The sequence below is a fragment of the Phyllobates terribilis genome, unplaced genomic scaffold, assembly GCF_046119375.1.
Source record: "Phyllobates terribilis strain yellow unplaced genomic scaffold, ASM4611937v1 Scaffold_1559__1_contigs__length_258526, whole genome shotgun sequence".
In the NCBI taxonomy this organism is placed as follows: Eukaryota; Metazoa; Chordata; class Amphibia; order Anura; family Dendrobatidae; genus Phyllobates; species Phyllobates terribilis.
Genome location: NW_027364319.1, coordinates 223475 through 244055, shown reverse-complemented (window position 1 = coordinate 244055; position 20581 = coordinate 223475). Strand labels below are relative to the sequence as shown.

General features: G+C 44.8%; 16 non-coding genes across 16 annotated transcripts; all 16 read right to left on the bottom strand.

The window, feature by feature from the left end:
• Window positions 1–786: 786 nt before the first annotated feature.
• Window positions 787–977, bottom strand: LOC141244373 (U2 spliceosomal RNA). The gene has a single exon (XR_012308300.1). It is a non-coding gene; the product is annotated as a U2 spliceosomal RNA (small nuclear RNA).
• Window positions 978–2092: 1115 nt separating this feature from the next.
• Window positions 2093–2283, bottom strand: LOC141244399 (U2 spliceosomal RNA). The gene has a single exon (XR_012308325.1). It is a non-coding gene; the product is annotated as a U2 spliceosomal RNA (small nuclear RNA).
• A 1115-nt stretch (window positions 2284–3398) lies between these two features.
• On the bottom strand, window positions 3399–3589 carry LOC141244372 (U2 spliceosomal RNA). Its single transcript, XR_012308299.1, has one exon. It is a non-coding gene; the product is annotated as a U2 spliceosomal RNA (small nuclear RNA).
• Window positions 3590–4704: 1115 nt separating this feature from the next.
• LOC141244370 (U2 spliceosomal RNA) lies at window positions 4705–4895 on the bottom strand. The gene has a single exon (XR_012308298.1). It is a non-coding gene; the product is annotated as a U2 spliceosomal RNA (small nuclear RNA).
• Window positions 4896–6010: 1115 nt separating this feature from the next.
• On the bottom strand, window positions 6011–6201 carry LOC141244384 (U2 spliceosomal RNA). The gene has a single exon (XR_012308311.1). It is a non-coding gene; the product is annotated as a U2 spliceosomal RNA (small nuclear RNA).
• A 1115-nt stretch (window positions 6202–7316) lies between these two features.
• On the bottom strand, window positions 7317–7507 carry LOC141244369 (U2 spliceosomal RNA). The gene has a single exon (XR_012308297.1). It is a non-coding gene; the product is annotated as a U2 spliceosomal RNA (small nuclear RNA).
• A 1115-nt stretch (window positions 7508–8622) lies between these two features.
• LOC141244368 (U2 spliceosomal RNA) lies at window positions 8623–8813 on the bottom strand. The gene has a single exon (XR_012308296.1). It is a non-coding gene; the product is annotated as a U2 spliceosomal RNA (small nuclear RNA).
• A 1115-nt stretch (window positions 8814–9928) lies between these two features.
• Window positions 9929–10119, bottom strand: LOC141244367 (U2 spliceosomal RNA). The gene has a single exon (XR_012308295.1). It is a non-coding gene; the product is annotated as a U2 spliceosomal RNA (small nuclear RNA).
• A 1115-nt stretch (window positions 10120–11234) lies between these two features.
• On the bottom strand, window positions 11235–11425 carry LOC141244365 (U2 spliceosomal RNA). Its single transcript, XR_012308293.1, has one exon. It is a non-coding gene; the product is annotated as a U2 spliceosomal RNA (small nuclear RNA).
• A 1115-nt stretch (window positions 11426–12540) lies between these two features.
• Window positions 12541–12731, bottom strand: LOC141244364 (U2 spliceosomal RNA). The gene has a single exon (XR_012308292.1). It is a non-coding gene; the product is annotated as a U2 spliceosomal RNA (small nuclear RNA).
• Window positions 12732–13843: 1112 nt separating this feature from the next.
• On the bottom strand, window positions 13844–14034 carry LOC141244363 (U2 spliceosomal RNA). The gene has a single exon (XR_012308291.1). It is a non-coding gene; the product is annotated as a U2 spliceosomal RNA (small nuclear RNA).
• Window positions 14035–15149: 1115 nt separating this feature from the next.
• Window positions 15150–15340, bottom strand: LOC141244362 (U2 spliceosomal RNA). Its single transcript, XR_012308290.1, has one exon. It is a non-coding gene; the product is annotated as a U2 spliceosomal RNA (small nuclear RNA).
• Window positions 15341–16455: 1115 nt separating this feature from the next.
• On the bottom strand, window positions 16456–16646 carry LOC141244361 (U2 spliceosomal RNA). Its single transcript, XR_012308289.1, has one exon. It is a non-coding gene; the product is annotated as a U2 spliceosomal RNA (small nuclear RNA).
• Window positions 16647–17761: 1115 nt separating this feature from the next.
• On the bottom strand, window positions 17762–17952 carry LOC141244385 (U2 spliceosomal RNA). Its single transcript, XR_012308312.1, has one exon. It is a non-coding gene; the product is annotated as a U2 spliceosomal RNA (small nuclear RNA).
• A 1115-nt stretch (window positions 17953–19067) lies between these two features.
• Window positions 19068–19258, bottom strand: LOC141244360 (U2 spliceosomal RNA). The gene has a single exon (XR_012308288.1). It is a non-coding gene; the product is annotated as a U2 spliceosomal RNA (small nuclear RNA).
• Window positions 19259–20373: 1115 nt separating this feature from the next.
• Window positions 20374–20564, bottom strand: LOC141244359 (U2 spliceosomal RNA). The gene has a single exon (XR_012308287.1). It is a non-coding gene; the product is annotated as a U2 spliceosomal RNA (small nuclear RNA).
• Between the last annotated feature and the right edge of the window lie 17 nt (window positions 20565–20581).

Below are 20581 nucleotides of genomic sequence, written 5' to 3'. Positions count from 1 at the left end.
GCTGCTGCTGCTGGCTGTCCAGCAGCAGACTGAAGGTGGCTGCTGCTGTGCACAGGTATATAAAGGCTCAGAGCCTATTATGACACGCGCAGCCAGCGTTCCATTGCCACATTCCATCTACTGCAGGCAGGATACCTGGCTGGCTGAATGTCGCTGAGAAGCTCACAGAGACCGCCATAAGCAACAGTTTAACAGAATGCCACAGACTAATCAACCAAACTTTTTGGGTTGGGTTCTCTTTTATAGTCTGCAGGCATTAAATGAAAGAAGTCAGTGTTCCAGCAGAAGGAGACAACGTTTCAGAAAAGGCATTGTAGCAAACCAAAAAAGAAATTTTAAGCGCAGCAGAGTAACCAGCGCACATACCTGTTAGCTCAGGTGAGTTTAAAAGGCTGCTGTTGATAACAAGGGCATTTGCTAAATAGATGGTGTGTGTGCAACAATATACTGAAAGGTCAATTATATTGTGCAGCTTATCTCACCACCTGTAGTTATTTAGGTGAAAGCTCCAAAATGCTTGCCTAATATGTCTGTTTATCCAAAAGGAAGTAAAAAGGGAGAGCTAGAAAGATAGCATTGCATCACATTACATGGCAATGCAATGCACAGTTGCTGAAGTTGAACCAAAATGAGCTTGTAATCTGGCTTCTGCAACTTTGAACATGAAAAATCCAATGAGGAGAAGAAAAGCAAAGCCAAAGAGTCCATCCCAAAATCCGACAAACAAGCAAAATGAACAAAAAACATTGAATTCAATTCTTTCTGATTTTAGAAACTGCATTAAAGAAGGGGTGCACCGGTCCTGGAGATACTGCAATACCAGGTCAATGCGTGGAGTGGACAGAGCAAGCTCTTTTTCCATCTCCCTGTTCTAAAAATCCATTTAATATATGGTCCCCAGATAGGGGACGTATCAGATATTAAACTGATAAGAACAGATACTACACTTGATCTTAGCCAAAAGGCCGAGAAGCGATAACCAGAATTGGTTTCAAACTACGGAGCCACCCAAGGATCCTGAAAAGTCCATTTGTGGAGATGAGCTCCTGGACTCCCGTTAAGAAGACATGTTGTCAACCTCTAGATCCCTTACATGCCTGCACTTTTCGGCTTGCTGCTGCTGCAATCCACGCGTTTTAGATCTGCATAACTCCACCTCTTTAAACACAGCACCTTCACCCCCTGCTGTTCCCACCCGCCTCAACACCGTTGGAAGGGAGGAGAACCAATTAAGGCGGGGGGTGGGGTGGAACGAGCAGCTGTCTACCCTTAGCAGGAGGGCTCCTGATTACATACCTCTCCTGCTGCTGCTGCTGCTGGCTGTCCAGCAGCAGACTGAAGGTGGCTGCTGCTGTGCACAGGTATATAAAGGCTCAGAGCCTATTATGACACGCGCAGCCAGCGTTCCATTGCCACATTCCATCTACTGCAGGCAGGATACCTGGCTGGCTGAATGTCGCTGAGAAGCTCACAGAGACCGCCATAAGCAACAGTTTAACAGAATGCCACAGACTAATCAACCAAACTTTTTGGGTTGGGTTCTCTTTTATAGTCTGCAGGCATTAAATGAAAGAAGTCAGTGTTCCAGCAGAAGGAGACAACGTTTCAGAAAAGGCATTGTAGCAAACCAAAAAAGAAATTTTAAGCGCAGCAGAGTAACCAGCGCACATACCTGTTAGCTCAGGTGAGTTTAAAAGGCTGCTGTTGATAACAAGGGCATTTGCTAAATAGATGGTGTGTGTGCAACAATATACTGAAAGGTAAATTATATTGTGCAGCTTATCTCACCACCTGTAGTTATTTAGGTGAAAGCTCCAAAATGCTTGCCTAATATGTCTGTTTATCCAAAAGGAAGTAAAAAGGGAGAGCTAGAAAGATAGCATTGCATCACATTACATGGCAATGCAATGCACAGTTGCTGAAGTTGAACCAAAATGAGCTTGTAATCTGGCTTCTGCAACTTTGAACATGAAAAATCCAATGAGGAGAAGAAAAGCAAAGCCAAAGAGTCCATCCCAAAATCCGACAAACAAGCAAAATGAACAAAAAACATTGAATTCAATTCTTTCTGATTTTAGAAACTGCATTAAAGAAGGGGTGCACCGGTCCTGGAGATACTGCAATACCAGGTCAATGCGTGGAGTGGACAGAGCAAGCTCTTTTTCCATCTCCCTGTTCTAAAAATCCATTTAATATATGGTCCCCAGATAGGGGACGTATCAGATATTAAACTGATAAGAACAGATATTACACTTGATCTTAGCCAAAAGGCCGAGAAGCGATAACCAGAATTGGTTTCAAACTACGGAGCCACCCAAGGATCCTGAAAAGTCCATTTGTGGAGATGAGCTCCTGGACTCCCGTTAAGAAGACATGTTGTCAACCTCTAGATCCCTTACATGCCTGCACTTTTCGGCTTGCTGCTGCTGCAATCCACGCGTTTTAGATCTGCATAACTCCACCTCTTTAAACACAGCACCTTCACCCCCTGCTGTTCCCACCCGCCTCAACACCGTTGGAAGGGAGGAGAACCAATTAAGGCGGGGGGTGGGGTGGAACGAGCAGCTGTCTAATCTTAGCAGGAGGGCTCCTGATTACATACCTCTCCTGCTGCTGCTGCTGCTGGCTGTCCAGCAGCAGACTGAAGGTGGCTGCTACTGTGCACAGGTATATAAAGGCTCAGAGCCTATTATGACACGCGCAGCCAGCGTTCCATTGCCACATTCCATCTACTGCAGGCAGGATACCTGGCTGGCTGAATGTCGCTGAGAAGCTCACAGAGACCGCCATAAGCAACAGTTTAACAGAATGCCACAGACTAATCAACCAAACTTTTTGGGTTGGGTTCTCTTTTATAGTCTGCAGGCATTAAATGAAAGAAGTCAGTGTTCCAGCAGAAGGAGACAACGTTTCAGAAAAGGCATTGTAGCAAACCAAAAAAGAAATTTTAAGCGCAGCAGAGTAACCAGCGCACATACCTGTTAGCTCAGGTGAGTTTAAAAGGCTGCTGTTGATAACAAGGGCATTTGCTAAATAGATGGTGTGTGTGCAACAATATACTGAAAGGTCAATTATATTGTGCAGCTTATCTCACCACCTGTAGTTATTTAGGTGAAAGCTCCAAAATGCTTGCCTAATATGTCTGTTTATCCAAAAGGAAGTAAAAAGGGAGAGCTAGAAAGATAGCATTGCATCACATTACATGGCAATGCAATGCACAGTTGCTGAAGTTGAACCAAAATGAGCTTGTAATCTGGCTTCTGCAACTTTGAACATGAAAAATCCAATGAGGAGAAGAAAAGCAAAGCCAAAGAGTCCATCCCAAAATCCGACAAACAAGCAAAATGAACAAAAAACATTGAATTCAATTCTTTCTGATTTTAGAAACTGCATTAAAGAAGGGGTGCACCGGTCCTGGAGATACTGCAATACCAGGTCAATGCGTGGAGTGGACAGAGCAAGCTCTTTTTCCATCTCCCTGTTCTAAAAATCCATTTAATATATGGTCCCCAGATAGGGGACGTATCAGATATTAAACTGATAAGAACAGATACTACACTTGATCTTAGCCAAAAGGCCGAGAAGCGATAACCAGAATTGGTTTCAAACTACGGAGCCACCCAAGGATCCTGAAAAGTCCATTTGTGGAGATGAGCTCCTGGACTCCCGTTAAGAAGACATGTTGTCAACCTCTAGATCCCTTACATGCCTGCACTTTTCGGCTTGCTGCTGCTGCAATCCACGCGTTTTAGATCTGCATAACTCCACCTCTTTAAACACAGCACCTTCACCCCCTGCTGTTCCCACCCGCCTCAACACCGTTGGAAGGGAGGAGAACCAATTAAGGCGGGGGGTGGGGTGGAACGAGCAGCTGTCTACCCTTAGCAGGAGGGCTCCTGATTACATATCTCTCCTGCTGCTGCTGCTGCTGGCTGTCCAGCAGCAGACTGAAGGTGGCTGCTGCTGTGCACAGGTATATAAAGGCTCAGAGCCTATTATGACACGCGCAGCCAGCGTTCCATTGCCACATTCCATCTACTGCAGGCAGGATACCTGGCTGGCTGAATGTCACTGAGAAGCTCACAGAGACCGCCATAAGCAACAGTTTAACAGAATGCCACAGACTAATCAACCAAACTTTTTGGGTTGGGTTCTCTTTTATAGTCTGCAGGCATTAAATGAAAGAAGTCAGTGTTCCAGCAGAAGGAGACAACGTTTCAGAAAAGGCATTGTAGCAAACCAAAAAAGAAATTTTAAGCGCAGCAGAGTAACCAGCGCACATACCTGTTAGCTCAGGTGAGTTTAAAAGGCTGCTGTTGATAACAAGGGCATTTGCTAAATAGATGGTGTGTGTGCAACAATATACTGAAAGGTCAATTATATTGTGCAGCTTATCTCACCACCTGTAGTTATTTAGGTGAAAGCTCCAAAATGCTTGCCTAATATGTCTGTTTATCCAAAAGGAAGTAAAAAGGGAGAGCTAGAAAGATAGCATTGCATCACATTACATGGCAATGCAATGCACAGTTGCTGAAGTTGAACCAAAATGAGCTTGTAATCTGGCTTCTGCAACTTTGAACATGAAAAATCCAATGAGGAGAAGAAAAGCAAAGCCAAAGAGTCCATCCCAAAATCCGACAAACAAGCAAAATGAACAAAAAACATTGAATTCAATTCTTTCTGATTTTAGAAACTGCATTAAAGAAGGGGTGCACCGGTCCTGGAGATACTGCAATACCAGGTCAATGCGTGGAGTGGACAGAGCAAGCTCTTTTTCCATCTCCCTGTTCTAAAAATCCATTTAATATATGGTCCCCAGATAGGGGACGTATCAGATATTAAACTGATAAGAACAGATACTACACTTGATCTTAGCCAAAAGGCCGAGAAGCGATAACCAGAATTGGTTTCAAACTACGGAGCCACCCAAGGATCCTGAAAAGTCCATTTGTGGAGATGAGCTCCTGGACTCCCGTTAAGAAGACATGTTGTCAACCTCTAGATCCCTTACATGCCTGCACTTTTCGGCTTGCTGCTGCTGCAATCCACGCGTTTTAGATCTGCATAACTCCACCTCTTTAAACACAGCACCTTCACCCCCTGCTGTTCCCACCCGCCTCAACACCGTTGGAAGGGAGGAGAACCAATTAAGGCGGGGGGTGGGGTGGAACGAGCAGCTGTCTACCCTTAGCAGGAGGGCTCCTGATTACATACCTCTCCTGCTGCTGCTGCTGCTGGCTGTCCAGCAGCAGACTGAAGGTGGCTGCTGCTGTGCACAGGTATATAAAGGCTCAGAGCCTATTATGACACGCGCAGCCAGCGTTCCATTGCCACATTCCATCTACTGCAGGCAGGATACCTGGCTGGCTGAATGTCGCTGAGAAGCTCACAGAGACCGCCATAAGCAACAGTTTAACAGAATGCCACAGACTAATCAACCAAACTTTTTGGGTTGGGTTCTCTTTTATAGTCTGCAGGCATTAAATGAAAGAAGTCAGTGTTCCAGCAGAAGGAGACAACGTTTCAGAAAAGGCATTGTAGCAAACCAAAAAAGAAATTTTAAGCGCAGCAGAGTAACCAGCGCACATACCTGTTAGCTCAGGTGAGTTTAAAAGGCTGCTGTTGATAACAAGGGCATTTGCTAAATAGATGGTGTGTGTGCAACAATATACTGAAAGGTCAATTATATTGTGCAGCTTATCTCACCACCTGTAGTTATTTAGGTGAAAGCTCCAAAATGCTTGCCTAATATGTCTGTTTATCCAAAAGGAAGTAAAAAGGGAGAGCTAGAAAGATAGCATTGCATCACATTACATGGCAATGCAATGCACAGTTGCTGAAGTTGAACCAAAATGAGCTTGTAATCTGGCTTCTGCAACTTTGAACATGAAAAATCCAATGAGGAGAAGAAAAGCAAAGCCAAAGAGTCCATCCCAAAATCCGACAAACAAGCAAAATGAACAAAAAACATTGAATTCAATTCTTTCTGATTTTAGAAACTGCATTAAAGAAGGGGTGCACCGGTCCTGGAGATACTGCAATACCAGGTCAATGCGTGGAGTGGACAGAGCAAGCTCTTTTTCCATCTCCCTGTTCTAAAAATCCATTTAATATATGGTCCCCAGATAGGGGACGTATCAGATATTAAACTGATAAGAACAGATACTACACTTGATCTTAGCCAAAAGGCCGAGAAGTGATAACCAGAATTGGTTTCAAACTACGGAGCCACCCAAGGATCCTGAAAAGTCCATTTGTGGAGATGAGCTCCTGGACTCCCGTTAAGAAGACATGTTGTCAACCTCTAGATCCCTTACATGCCTGCACTTTTCGGCTTGCTGCTGCTGCAATCCACGCGTTTTAGATCTGCATAACTCCACCTCTTTAAACACAGCACCTTCACCCCCTGCTGTTCCCACCCGCCTCAACACCGTTGGAAGGGAGGAGAACCAATTAAGGCGGGGGGTGGGGTGGAACGAGCAGCTGTCTAATCTTAGCAGGAGGGCTCCTGATTACATACCTCTCCTGCTGCTGCTGCTGCTGGCTGTCCAGCAGCAGACTGAAGGTGGCTGCTGCTGTGCACAGGTATATAAAGGCTCAGAGCCTATTATGACACGCGCAGCCAGCGTTCCATTGCCACATTCCATCTACTGCAGGCAGGATACCTGGCTGGCTGAATGTCGCTGAGAAGCTCACAGAGACCGGCATAAGCAACAGTTTAACAGAATGCCACAGACTAATCAACCAAACTTTTTGGGTTGGGTTCTCTTTTATAGTCTGCAGGCATTAAATGAAAGAAGTCAGTGTTCCAGCAGAAGGAGACAACGTTTCAGAAAAGGCATTGTAGCAAACCAAAAAAGAAATTTTAAGCGCAGCAGAGTAACCAGCGCACATACCTGTTAGCTCAGGTGAGTTTAAAAGGCTGCTGTTGATAACAAGGGCATTTGCTAAATAGATGGTGTGTGTGCAACAATATACTGAAAGGTCAATTATATTGTGCAGCTTATCTCACCACCTGTAGTTATTTAGGTGAAAGCTCCAAAATGCTTGCCTAATATGTCTGTTTATCCAAAAGGAAGTAAAAAGGGAGAGCTAGAAAGATAGCATTGCATCACATTACATGGCAATGCAATGCACAGTTGCTGAAGTTGAACCAAAATGAGCTTGTAATCTGGCTTCTGCAACTTTGAACATGAAAAATCCAATGAGGAGAAGAAAAGCAAAGCCAAAGAGTCCATCCCAAAATCCGACAAACAAGCAAAATGAACAAAAAACATTGAATTCAATTCTTTCTGATTTTAGAAACTGCATTAAAGAAGGGGTGCACCGGTCCTGGAGATACTGCAATACCAGGTCAATGCGTGGAGTGGACAGAGCAAGCTCTTTTTCCATCTCCCTGTTCTAAAAATCCATTTAATATATGGTCCCCAGATAGGGGACGTATCAGATATTAAACTGATAAGAACAGATACTACACTTGATCTTAGCCAAAAGGCCGAGAAGCGATAACCAGAATTGGTTTCAAACTACGGAGCCACCCAAGGATCCTGAAAAGTCCATTTGTGGAGATGAGCTCCTGGACTCCCGTTAAGAAGACATGTTGTCAACCTCTAGATCCCTTACATGCCTGCACTTTTCGGCTTGCTGCTGCTGCAATCCACGCGTTTTAGATCTGCATAACTCCACCTCTTTAAACACAGCACCTTCACCCCCTGCTGTTCCCACCCGCCTCAACACCGTTGGAAGGGAGGAGAACCAATTAAGGCGGGGGGTGGGGTGGAACGAGCAGCTGTCTACCCTTAGCAGGAGGGCTCCTGATTACATACCTCTCCTGCTGCTGCTGCTGCTGGCTGTCCAGCAGCAGACTGAAGGTGGCTGCTGCTGTGCACAGGTATATAAAGGCTCAGAGCCTATTATGACACGCGCAGCCAGCGTTCCATTGCCACATTCCATCTACTGCAGGCAGGATACCTGGCTGGCTGAATGTCGCTGAGAAGCTCACAGAGACCGCCATAAGCAACAGTTTAACAGAATGCCACAGACTAATCAACCAAACTTTTTGGGTTGGGTTCTCTTTTATAGTCTGCAGGCATTAAATGAAAGAAGTCAGTGTTCCAGCAGAAGGAGACAACGTTTCAGAAAAGGCATTGTAGCAAACCAAAAAAGAAATTTTAAGCGCAGCAGAGTAACCAGCGCACATACCTGTTAGCTCAGGTGAGTTTAAAAGGCTGCTGTTGATAACAAGGGCATTTGCTAAATAGATGGTGTGTGTGCAACAATATACTGAAAGGTCAATTATATTGTGCAGCTTATCTCACCACCTGTAGTTATTTAGGTGAAAGCTCCAAAATGCTTGCCTAATATGTCTGTTTATCCAAAAGGAAGTAAAAAGGGAGAGCTAGAAAGATAGCATTGCATCACATTACATGGCAATGCAATGCACAGTTGCTGAAGTTGAACCAAAATGAGCTTGTAATCTGGCTTCTGCAACTTTGAACATGAAAAATCCAATGAGGAGAAGAAAAGCAAAGCCAAAGAGTCCATCCCAAAATCCGACAAACAAGCAAAATGAACAAAAAACATTGAATTCAATTCTTTCTGATTTTAGAAACTGCATTAAAGAAGGGGTGCACCGGTCCTGGAGATACTGCAATACCAGGTCAATGCGTGGAGTGGACAGAGCAAGCTCTTTTTCCATCTCCCTGTTCTAAAAATCCATTTAATATATGGTCCCCAGATAGGGGACGTATCAGATATTAAACTGATAAGAACAGATACTACACTTGATCTTAGCCAAAAGGCCGAGAAGCGATAACCAGAATTGGTTTCAAACTACGGAGCCACCCAAGGATCCTGAAAAGTCCATTTGTGGAGATGAGCTCCTGGACTCCCGTTAAGAAGACATGTTGTCAACCTCTAGATCCCTTACATGCCTGCACTTTTCGGCTTGCTGCTGCTGCAATCCACGCGTTTTAGATCTGCATAACTCCACCTCTTTAAACACAGCACCTTCACCCCCTGCTGTTCCCACCCGCCTCAACACCGTTGGAAGGGAGGAGAACCAATTAAGGCGGGGGGTGGGGTGGAACGAGCAGCTGTCTACCCTTAGCAGGAGGGCTCCTGATTACATACCTCTCCTGCTGCTGCTGCTGCTGGCTGTCCAGCAGCAGACTGAAGGTGGCTGCTGCTGTGCACAGGTATATAAAGGCTCAGAGCCTATTATGACACGCGCAGCCAGCGTTCCATTGCCACATTCCATCTACTGCAGGCAGGATACCTGGCTGGCTGAATGTCGCTGAGAAGCTCACAGAGACCGCCATAAGCAACAGTTTAACAGAATGCCACAGACTAATCAACCAAACTTTTTGGGTTGGGTTCTCTTTTATAGTCTGCAGGCATTAAATGAAAGAAGTCAGTGTTCCAGCAGAAGGAGACAACGTTTCAGAAAAGGCATTGTAGCAAACCAAAAAAGAAATTTTAAGCGCAGCAGAGTAACCAGCGCACATACCTGTTAGCTCAGGTGAGTTTAAAAGGCTGCTGTTGATAACAAGGGCATTTGCTAAATAGATGGTGTGTGTGCAACAATATACTGAAAGGTCAATTATATTGTGCAGCTTATCTCACCACCTGTAGTTATTTAGGTGAAAGCTCCAAAATGCTTGCCTAATATGTCTGTTTATCCAAAAGGAAGTAAAAAGGGAGAGCTAGAAAGATAGCATTGCATCACATTACATGGCAATGCAATGCACAGTTGCTGAAGTTGAACCAAAATGAGCTTGTAATCTGGCTTCTGCAACTTTGAACATGAAAAATCCAATAAGGAGAAGAAAAGCAAAGCCAAAGAGTCCATCCCAAAATCCGACAAACAAGCAAAATGAACAAAAAACATTGAATTCAATTCTTTCTGATTTTAGAAACTGCATTAAAGAAGGGGTGCACCGGTCCTGGAGATACTGCAATACCAGGTCAATGCGTGGAGTGGACAGAGCAAGCTCTTTTTCCATCTCCCTGTTCTAAAAATCCATTTAATATATGGTCCCCAGATAGGGGACGTATCAGATATTAAACTGATAAGAACAGATACTACACTTGATCTTAGCCAAAAGGCCGAGAAGCGATAACCAGAATTGGTTTCAAACTACGGAGCCACCCAAGGATCCTGAAAAGTCCATTTGTGGAGATGAGCTCCTGGACTCCCGTTAAGAAGACATGTTGTCAACCTCTAGATCCCTTACATGCCTGCACTTTTCGGCTTGCTGCTGCTGCAATCCACGCGTTTTAGATCTGCATAACTCCACCTCTTTAAACACAGCACCTTCACCCCCTGCTGTTCCCACCCGCCTCAACACCGTTGGAAGGGAGGAGAACCAATTAAGGCGGGGGGTGGGGTGGAACGAGCAGCTGTCTAATCTTAGCAGGAGGGCTCCTGATTACATACCTCTCCTGCTGCTGCTGCTGCTGGCTGTCCAGCAGCAGACTGAAGGTGGCTGCTGCTGTGCACAGGTATATAAAGGCTCAGAGCCTATTATGACACGCGCAGCCAGCGTTCCATTGCCACATTCCATCTACTGCAGGCAGGATACCTGGCTGGCTGAATGTCGCTGAGAAGCTCACAGAGACCGCCATAAGCAACAGTTTAACAGAATGCCACAGACTAATCAACCAAACTTTTTGGGTTGGGTTCTCTTTTATAGTCTGCAGGCATTAAATGAAAGAAGTCAGTGTTCCAGCAGAAGGAGACAACGTTTCAGAAAAGGCATTGTAGCAAACCAAAAAAGAAATTTTAAGCGCAGCAGAGTAACCAGCGCACATACCTGTTAGCTCAGGTGAGTTTAAAAGGCTGCTGTTGATAACAAGGGCATTTGCTAAATAGATGGTGTGTGTGCAACAATATACTGAAAGGTCAATTATATTGTGCAGCTTATCTCACCACCTGTAGTTATTTAGGTGAAAGCTCCAAAATGCTTGCCTAATATGTCTGTTTATCCAAAAGGAAGTAAAAAGGGAGAGCTAGAAAGATAGCATTGCATCACATTACATGGCAATGCAATGCACAGTTGCTGAAGTTGAACCAAAATGAGCTTGTAATCTGGCTTCTGCAACTTTGAACATGAAAAATCCAATGAGGAGAAGAAAAGCAAAGCCAAAGAGACCATCCCAAAATCCGACAAACAAGCAAAATGAACAAAAAACATTGAATTCAATTCTTTCTGATTTTAGAAACTGCATTAAAGAAGGGGTGCACCGGTCCTGGAGATACTGCAATACCAGGTCAATGCGTGGAGTGGACAGAGCAAGCTCTTTTTCCATCTCCCTGTTCTAAAAATCCATTTAATATATGGTCCCCAGATAGGGGACGTATCAGATATTAAACTGATAAGAACAGATACTACACTTGATCTTAGCCAAAAGGCCGAGAAGCGATAACCAGAATTGGTTTCAAACTACGGAGCCACCCAAGGATCCTGAAAAGTCCATTTGTGGAGATGAGCTCCTGGACTCCCGTTAAGAAGACATGTTGTCAACCTCTAGATCCCTTACATGCCTGCACTTTTCGGCTTGCTGCTGCTGCAATCCACGCGTTTTAGATCTGCATAACTCCACCTCTTTAAACACAGCACCTTCACCCCCTGCTGTTCCCACCCGCCTCAACACCGTTGGAAGGGAGGAGAACCAATTAAGGCGGGGGGTGGGGTGGAACGAGCAGCTGTCTACCCTTAGCAGGAGGGCTCCTGATTACATACCTCTCCTGCTGCTGCTGCTGCTGGCTGTCCAGCAGCAGACTGAAGGTGGCTGCTGCTGTGCACAGGTATATAAAGGCTCAGAGCCTATTATGACACGCGCAGCCAGCGTTCCATTGCCACATTCCATCTACTGCAGGCAGGATACCTGGCTGGCTGAATGTCGCTGAGAAGCTCACAGAGACCGCCATAAGCAACAGTTTAACAGAATGCCACAGACTAATCAACCAAACTTTTTGGGTTGGGTTCTCTTTTATAGTCTGCAGGCATTAAATGAAAGAAGTCAGTGTTCCAGCAGAAGGAGACAACGTTTCAGAAAAGGCATTGTAGCAAACCAAAAAAGAAATTTTAAGCGCAGCAGAGTAACCAGCGCACATACCTGTTAGCTCAGGTGAGTTTAAAAGGCTGCTGTTGATAACAAGGGCATTTGCTAAATAGATGGTGTGTGTGCAACAATATACTGAAAGGTCAATTATATTGTGCAGCTTATCTCACCACCTGTAGTTATTTAGGTGAAAGCTCCAAAATGCTTGCCTAATATGTCTGTTTATCCAAAAGGAAGTAAAAAGGGAGAGCTAGAAAGATAGCATTGCATCACATTACATGGCAATGCAATGCACAGTTGCTGAAGTTGAACCAAAATGAGCTTGTAATCTGGCTTCTGCAACTTTGAACATGAAAAATCCAATGAGGAGAAGAAAAGCAAAGCCAAAGAGTCCATCCCAAAATCCGACAAACAAGCAAAATGAACAAAAAACATTGAATTCAATTCTTTCTGATTTTAGAAACTGCATTAAAGAAGGGGTGCACCGGTCCTGGAGATACTGCAATACCAGGTCAATGCGTGGAGTGGACAGAGCAAGCTCTTTTTCCATCTCCCTGTTCTAAAAATCCATTTAATATATGGTCCCCAGATAGGGGACGTATCAGATATTAAACTGATAAGAACAGATACTACACTTGATCTTAGCCAAAAGGCCGAGAAGCGATAACCAGAATTGGTTTCAAACTACGGAGCCACCCAAGGATCCTGAAAAGTCCATTTGTGGAGATGAGCTCCTGGACTCCCGTTAAGAAGACATGTTGTCAACCTCTAGATCCCTTACATGCCTGCACTTTTCGGCTTGCTGCTGCTGCAATCCACGCGTTTTAGATCTGCATAACTCCACCTCTTTAAACACAGCACCTTCACCCCCTGCTGTTCCCACCCGCCTCAACACCGTTGGAAGGGAGGAGAACCAATTAAGGCGGGGGGTGGGGTGGAACGAGCAGCTGTCTACCCTTAGCAGGAGGGCTCCTGATTACATACCTCTCCTGCTGCTGCTGCTGGCTGTCCAGCAGCAGACTGAAAGTGGCTGCTGCTGTGCACAGGTATATAAAGGCTCAGAGCCTATTATGACACGCGCAGCCAGCGTTCCATTGCCACATTCCATCTACTGCAGGCAGGATACCTGGCTGGCTGAATGTCGCTGAGAAGCTCACAGAGACCGCCATAAGCAACAGTTTAACAGAATGCCACAGACTAATCAACCAAACTTTTTGGGTTGGGTTCTCTTTTATAGTCTGCAGGCATTAAATGAAAGAAGTCAGTGTTCCAGCAGAAGGAGACAACGTTTCAGAAAAGGCATTGTAGCAAACCAAAAAAGAAATTTTAAGCGCAGCAGAGTAACCAGCGCACATACCTGTTAGCTCAGGTGAGTTTAAAAGGCTGCTGTTGATAACAAGGGCATTTGCTAAATAGATGGTGTGTGTGCAACAATATACTGAAAGGTCAATTATATTGTGCAGCTTATCTCACCACCTGTAGTTATTTAGGTGAAAGCTCCAAAATGCTTGCCTAATATGTCTGTTTATCCAAAAGGAAGTAAAAAGGGAGAGCTAGAAAGATAGCATTGCATCACATTACATGGCAATGCAATGCACAGTTGCTGAAGTTGAACCAAAATGAGCTTGTAATCTGGCTTCTGCAACTTTGAACATGAAAAATCCAATGAGGAGAAGAAAAGCAAAGCCAAAGAGTCCATCCCAAAATCCGACAAACAAGCAAAATGAACAAAAAACATTGAATTCAATTCTTTCTGATTTTAGAAACTGCATTAAAGAAGGGGTGCACCGGTCCTGGAGATACTGCAATACCAGGTCAATGCGTGGAGTGGACAGAGCAAGCTCTTTTTCCATCTCCCTGTTCTAAAAATCCATTTAATATATGGTCCCCAGATAGGGGACGTATCAGATATTAAACTGATAAGAACAGATACTACACTTGATCTTAGCCAAAAGGCCGAGAAGCGATAACCAGAATTGGTTTCAAACTACGGAGCCACCCAAGGATCCTGAAAAGTCCATTTGTGGAGATGAGCTCCTGGACTCCCGTTAAGAAGACATGTTGTCAACCTCTAGATCCCTTACATGCCTGCACTTTTCGGCTTGCTGCTGCTGCAATCCACGCGTTTTAGATCTGCATAACTCCACCTCTTTAAACACAGCACCTTCACCCCCTGCTGTTCCCACCCGCCTCAACACCGTTGGAAGGGAGGAGAACCAATTAAGGCGGGGGGTGGGGTGGAACGAGCAGCTGTCTACCCTTAGCAGGAGGGCTCCTGATTACATACCTCTCCTGCTGCTGCTGCTGCTGGCTGTCCAGCAGCAGACTGAAGGTGGCTGCTGCTGTGCACAGGTATATAAAGGCTCAGAGCCTATTATGACACGCGCAGCCAGCGTTCCATTGCCACATTCCATCTACTGCAGGCAGGATACCTGGCTGGCTGAATGTCGCTGAGAAGCTCACAGAGACCGCCATAAGCAACAGTTTAACAGAATGCCACAGACTAATCAACCAAACTTTTTGGGTTGGGTTCTCTTTTATAGTCTGCAGGCATTAAATGAAAGAAGTCAGTGTTCCAGCAGAAGGAGACAACGTTTCAGAAAAGGCATTGTAGCAAACCAAAAAAGAAATTTTAAGCGCAGCAGAGTAACCAGCGCACATACCTGTTAGCTCAGGTGAGTTTAAAAGGCTGCTGTTGATAACAAGGGCATTTGCTACATAGATGGTGTGTGTGCAACAATATACTGAAAGGTCAATTATATTGTGCAGCTTATCTCACCACCTGTAGTTATTTAGGTGAAAGCTCCAAAATGCTTGCCTAATATGTCTGTTTATCCAAAAGGAAGTAAAAAGGGAGAGCTAGAAAGATAGCATTGCATCACATTACATGGCAATGCAATGCACAGTTGCTGAAGTTGAACCAAAATGAGCTTGTAATCTGGCTTCTGCAACTTTGAACATGAAAAATCCAATGAGGAGAAGAAAAGCAAAGCCAAAGAGTCCATCCCAAAATCCGACAAACAAGCAAAATGAACGAAAAACATTGAATTCAATTCTTTCTGATTTTAGAAACTGCATTAAAGAAGGGGTGCACCGGTCCTGGAGATACTGCAATACCAGGTCAATGCGTGGAGTGGACAGAGCAAGCTCTTTTTCCATCTCCCTGTTCTAAAAATCCATTTAATATATGGTCCCCAGATAGGGGACGTATCAGATATTAAACTGATAAGAACAGATACTACACTTGATCTTAGCCAAAAGGCCGAGAAGCGATAACCAGAATTGGTTTCAAACTACGGAGCCACCCAAGGATCCTGAAAAGTCCATTTGTGGAGATGAGCTCCTGGACTCCCGTTAAGAAGACATGTTGTCAACCTCTAGATCCCTTACATGCCTGCACTTTTCGGCTTGCTGCTGCTGCAATCCACGCGTTTTAGATCTGCATAACTCCACCTCTTTAAACACAGCACCTTCACCCCCTGCTGTTCCCACCCGCCTCAACACCGTTGGAAGGGAGGAGAACCAATTAAGGCGGGGGGTGGGGTGGAACGAGCAGCTGTCTACCCTTAGCAGGAGGGCTCCTGATTACATACCTCTCCTGCTGCTGCTGCTGCTGGCTGTCCAGCAGCAGACTGAAGGTGGCTGCTGCTGTGCACAGGTATATAAAGGCTCAGAGCCTATTATGACACGCGCAGCCAGCGTTCCATTGCCACATTCCATCTACTGCAGGCAGGATACCTGGCTGGCTGAATGTCGCTGAGAAGCTCACAGAGACCGCCATAAGCAACAGTTTAACAGAATGCCACAGACTAATCAACCAAACTTTTTGGGTTGGGTTCTCTTTTATAGTCTGCAGGCATTAAATGAAAGAAGTCAGTGTTCCAGCAGAAGGAGACAACGTTTCAGAAAAGGCATTGTAGCAAACCAAAAAAGAAATTTTAAGCGCAGCAGAGTAACCAGCGCACATACCTGTTAGCTCAGGTGAGTTTAAAAGGCTGCTGTTGATAACAAGGGCATTTGCTACATAGATGGTGTGTGTGCAACAATATACTGAAAGGTCAATTATATTGTGCAGCTTATCTCACCACCTGTAGTTATTTAGGTGAAAGCTCCAAAATGCTTGCCTAATATGTCTGTTTATCCAAAAGGAAGTAAAAAGGGAGAGCTAGAAAGATAGCATTGCATCACATTACATGGCAATGCAATGCACAGTTGCTGAAGTTGAACCAAAATGAGCTTGTAATCTGGCTTCTGCAACTTTGAACATGAAAAATCCAATGAGGAGAAGAAAAGCAAAGCCAAAGAGTCCATCCCAAAATCCGACAAACAAGCAAAATGAACGAAAAACATTGCATTCAATTCTTTCTGATTTTAGAAACTGCATTAAAGAAGGGGTGCACCGGTCCTGGAGATACTGCAATACCAGGTCAATGCGTGGAGTGGACAGAGCAAGCTCTTTTTCCATCTCCCTGTTCTAAAAATCCATTTAATATATGGTCCCCAGATAGGGGACGTATCAGATATTAAACTGATAAGAACAGATACTACACTTGATCTTAGCCAAAAGGCCGAGAAGCGATAACCAGAATTGGTTTCAAACTACGGAGCCACCCAAGGATCCTGAAAAGTCCATTTGTGGAGATGAGCTCCTGGACTCCCGTTAAGAAGACATGTTGTCAACCTCTAGATCCCTTACATGCCTGCACTTTTCGGCTTGCTGCTGCTGCAATCCACGCGTTTTAGATCTGCATAACTCCACCTCTTTAAACACAGCACCTTCACCCCCTGCTGTTCCCACCCGCCTCAACACCGTTGGAAGGGAGGAGAACCAATTAAGGCGGGGGGTGGGGTGGAACGAGCAGCTGTCTACCCTTAGCAGGAGGGCTCCTGATTACATACCTCTCCTGCTGCTGCTGCTGCTGGCTGTCCAGCAGCAGACTGAAGGTGGCTGCTGCTGTGCACAGGTATATAAAGGCTCAGAGCCTATTATGACACGCGCAGCCAGCGTTCCATTGCCACATTCCATCTACTGCAGGCAGGATACCTGGCTGGCTGAATGTCGCTGAGAAGCTCACAGAGACCGCCATAAGCAACAGTTTAACAGAATGCCACAGACTAATCAACCAAACTTTTTGGGTTGGGTTCTCTTTTATAGTCTGCAGGCATTAAATGAAAGAAGTCAGTGTTCCAGCAGAAGGAGACAACGTTTCAGAAAAGGCATTGTAGCAAACCAAAAAAGAAATTTTAAGCGCAGAAGAGTAACCAGCGCACATACCTGTTAGCTCAGGTGAGTTTAAAAGGCTGCTGTTGATAACAAGGGCATTTGCTAAATAGATGGTGTGTGTGCAACAATATACTGAAAGGTCAATTATATTGTGCAGCTTATCTCACCACCTGTAGTTATTTAGGTGAAAGCTCCAAAATGCTTGCCTAATATGTCTGTTTATCCAAAAGGAAGTAAAAAGGGAGAGCTAGAAAGATAGCATTGCATCACATTACATGGCAATGCAATGCACAGTTGCTGAAGTTGAACCAAAATGAGCTTGTAATCTGGCTTCTGCAACTTTGAACATGAAAAATCCAATGAGGAGAAGAAAAGCAAAGCCAAAGAGTCCATCCCAAAATCCGACAAACAAGCAAAATGAACAAAAAACATTGAATTCAATTCTTTCTGATTTTAGAAACTGCATTAAAGAAGGGGTGCACCGGTCCTGGAGATACTGCAATACCAGGTCAATGCGTGGAGTGGACAGAGCAAGCTCTTTTTCCATCTCCCTGTTCTAAAAATCCATTTAATTTATGGTCCCCAGATAGGGGACGTATCAGATATTAAACTGATAAGAACAGATACTACACTTGATCTTAGCCAAAAGGCCGAGAAGCGATAACCAGAATTGGTTTCAAACTACGGAGCCACCCAAGGATCCTGAAAAGTCCATTTGTGGAGATGAGCTCCTGGACTCCCGTTAAGAAGACATGTTGTCAACCTCTAGATCCCTTACATGCCTGCACTTTTCGGCTTGCTGCTGCTGCAATCCACGCGTTTTAGATCTGCATAACTCCACCTCTTTAAACACAGCACCTTCACCCCCTGCTGTTCCCACCCGCCTCAACACCGTTGGAAGGGAGGAGAACCAATTAAGGCGGGGGGTGGGGTGGAACGAGCAGCTGTCTACCCTTAGCAGGAGGGCTCCTGATTACATACCTCTCCTGCTGCTGCTGCTGCTGGCTGTCCAGCAGCAGACTGAAGGTGGCTGCTGCTGTGCACAGGTATATAAAGGCTCAGAGCCTATTATGACACGCGCAGCCAGCGTTCCATTGCCACATTCCATCTACTGCAGGCAGGATACCTGGCTGGCTGAATGTCGCTGAGAAGCTCACAGAGACCGCCATAAGCAACAGTTTAACAGAATGCCACAGACTAATCAACCAAACTTTTTGGGTTGGGTTCTCTTTTATAGTCTGCAGGCATTAAATGAAAGAAGTCAGTGTTCCAGCAGAAGGAGACAACGTTTCAGAAAAGGCATTGTAGCAAACCAAAAAAGAAATTTTAAGCGCAGCAGAGTAACCAGCGCACATACCTGTTAGCTCAGGTGAGTTTAAAAGGCTGCTGTTGATAACAAGGGCATTTGCTAAATAGATGGTGTGTGTGCAACAATATACTGAAAGGTCAATTATATTGTGCAGCTTATCTCACCACCTGTAGTTATTTAGGTGAAAGCTCCAAAATGCTTGCCTAATATGTCTGTTTATCCAAAAGGAAGTAAAAAGGGAGAGCTAGAAAGATAGCATTGCATCACATTACATGGCAATGCAATGCACAGTTGCTGAAGTTGAACCAAAATGAGCTTGTAATCTGGCTTCTGCAACTTTGAACATGAAAAATCCAATGAGGAGAAGAAAAGCAAAGCCAAAGAGTCCATCCCAAAATCCGACAAACAAGCAAAATGAACAAAAAACATTGAATTCAATTCTTTCTGATTTTAGAAACTGCATTAAAGAAGGGGTGCACCGGTCCTGGAGATACTGCAATACCAGGTCAATGCGTGGAGTGGACAGAGCAAGCTCTTTTTCCATCTCCCTGTTCTAAAAATCCATTTAATATATGGTCCCCAGATAGGGGACGTATCAGATATTAAACTGATAAGAACAGATACTACACTTGATCTTAGCCAAAAGGCCGAGAAGCGATAACCAGAATTGGTTTCAAACTACGGAGCCACCCAAGGATCCTGAAAAGTCCATTTGTGGAGATGAGCTCCTGGACTCCCGTTAAGAAGACATGTTGTCAACCTCTAGATCCCTTACATGCCTGCACTTTTCGGCTTGCTGCTGCTGCAATCCACGCGTTTTAGATCTGCATAACTCCACCTCTTTAAACACAGCACCTTCACCCCCTGCTGTTCCCACCCGCCTCAACACCGTTGGAAGGGAGGAGAACCAATTAAGGCGGGGGGTGGGGTGGAACGAGCAGCTGTCTACCCTTAGCAGGAGGGCTCCTGATTACATACCTCTCCTGCTGCTGCTGCTGCTGGCTGTCCAGCAGCAGACTGAAGGTGGCTGCTGCTGTGCACAGGTATATAAAGGCTCAGAGCCTATTATGACACGCGCAGCCAGCGTTCCATTGCCACATTCCATCTACTGCAGGCAGGATACCTGGCTGGCTGAATGTCGCTGAGAAGCTCACAGAGACCGCCATAAGCAACAGTTTAACAGAATGCCACAGACTAATCAACCAAACTTTTTGGGTTGGGTTCTCTTTTATAGTCTGCAGGCATTAAATGAAAGAAGTCAGTGTTCCAGCAGAAGGAGACAACGTTTCAGAAAAGGCATTGTAGCAAACCAAAAAAGAAATTTTAAGCGCAGCAGAGTAACCAGCGCACATACCTGTTAGCTCAGGTGAGTTTAAAAGGCTGCTGTTGATAACAAGGGCATTTGCTAAATAGATGGTGTGTGTGCAACAATATACTGAAAGGTCAATTATATTGTGCAGCTTATCTCACCACCTGTAGTTATTTAGGTGAAAGCTCCAAAATGCTTGCCTAATATGTCTGTTTATCCAAAAGGAAGTAAAAAGGGAGAGCTAGAAAGATAGCATTGCATCACATTACATGGCAATGCAATGCACAGTTGCTGAAGTTGAACCAAAATGAGCTTGTAATCTGGCTTCTGCAACTTTGAACATGAAAAATCCAATGAGGAGAAGAAAAGCAAAGCCAAAGAGTCCATCCCAAAATCCGACAAACAAGCAAAATGAACAAAAAACATTGAATTCAATTCTTTCTGATTTTAGAAACTGCATTAAAGAAGGGGTGCACCGGTCCTGGAGATACTGCAATACCAGGTCAATGCGTGGAGTGGACAGAGCAAGCTCTTTTTCCATCTCCCTGTTCTAAAAATCCATTTAATATATGGTCCCCAGATAGGGGACGTATCAGATATTAAACTGATAAGAACAGATACTACACTTGATCTTAGCCAAAAGGCCGAGAAGCGATAACCAGAATTGGTTTCA